This window comes from Benincasa hispida, chromosome 4, assembly GCF_009727055.1.
Source record: "Benincasa hispida cultivar B227 chromosome 4, ASM972705v1, whole genome shotgun sequence".
Classification (NCBI taxonomy): domain Eukaryota; kingdom Viridiplantae; phylum Streptophyta; class Magnoliopsida; order Cucurbitales; family Cucurbitaceae; genus Benincasa; species Benincasa hispida.
Genome location: NC_052352.1, coordinates 51,947,290 through 51,948,555, shown reverse-complemented (window position 1 = coordinate 51,948,555; position 1,266 = coordinate 51,947,290). Strand labels below are relative to the sequence as shown.

The 1,266-nt window shown below is 49.2% G+C and overlaps 1 non-coding gene across 1 annotated transcript; it reads right to left on the bottom strand.

Annotated features, from left to right (window-relative positions):
• Positions 1–382: 382 nt before the first annotated feature.
• Positions 383–538, bottom strand: LOC120076936. The gene has a single exon (XR_005481683.1). It is a non-coding gene; the product is annotated as a 5.8S ribosomal RNA (ribosomal RNA).
• Positions 539–1,266: the final 728 nt, after the last annotated feature.

The window sequence follows — 1,266 nt, the reverse complement described above, 5'->3', positions numbered from 1 at the left end:
TCCAAATTTAGGCTTGGAGAACATTTCATCAAGTAGAAACCCAGAGTTCGTTCTTTTCGAACTATGTCTTGACCTTTTATGCCAAAATTCATCCCTAAAGGTGTTCAAGTCTTCATAAGTACCTTTTGAACCAAACATCGTCCAAGACTTGGAGCACATTTCAACAAGTAGAAACCCAAAGTTCGCGATGACATGCGCCGAAGACTCGAATTTAAGCCATCTGCACGACGGTGCGCACGGGAGGCCAACATGTGCCCACGCTTGCACAACGAGTTGTGTGGAGGGGGGCAGCGATGCGTGACGCCCAGGAAGAATTGCCCTTGGCCAGAAGCTGTCTCTTATACACATCTAGATGTGTATAAGAGACAGGGTGAGCGATGCGTGACGCCCAGGAAGAATTGCCCTTGGCCAGAAGGCTCCGGGCACAACTTACGTTCAAAGACTCAGTGATTCGTGGGATCCTGCAATTCACACCAAGTATCGCATTTTCCTATGTTCTTCATCGATGCGAGAGCTAAGATATCCATTTTCGAGAGTCGTTGTGAGTGATATGACAAGAATACTCTTCCCCCTGCACGCCGAGGCCGGGGTAAGGGGCAGACAAATTCATTTCAAGTTCCTTGGCATGACCTGCGCCAGGGTGTGGTTTAGGCGCGTTAGGGGGGAGGGAGCAGGCAAAGAGCATCCTTCCTCCTGCCCCCGACGTGGACAGTTGGTTCGTAAAAGCGTTTGCAGGTTGTTTGATGTTTAGGCATCGAAAATGATCCATCCGCAAGTTCACCTATGGAAACCTTGTTACGATTTCTCCTTCCTCTAAATGATAAGGTTCAGTGGACTTCTCGCGACGTCGCGGGCAGCGAACCGCCCACGTCGCCGCGATCCGAACACTTCACCGGACCATTCAATCGGTAGGAGCGACGGGCGGTGTGTATAAAGTGTAGGGACATAGTCAACACGAGCTGACGACTCATGCTTACTAGGAATTCCTCGTTGAAGACCAACACTTGCAATGATTTATCCCCATCACGATGAAATTTCAAAGATTACCCGGGTCTGTCGGCTAAGGCTATAGACTCGTTGAATACATTAGTGTAGCGTGTGTGCAACCCATAAGATCTAAGGCATCACAGACCTGTTATTGCCTTAAACTTCCTTGGCCTAAGCGGCCATAGTCCCTCTAAGAAAATGGGCGCAGAGGGGTACCTCTGCATAGCTAGTTAGCAGGCTGAGGTCTCGTTCGTTAACGGAATTAACTAGACAAATCAC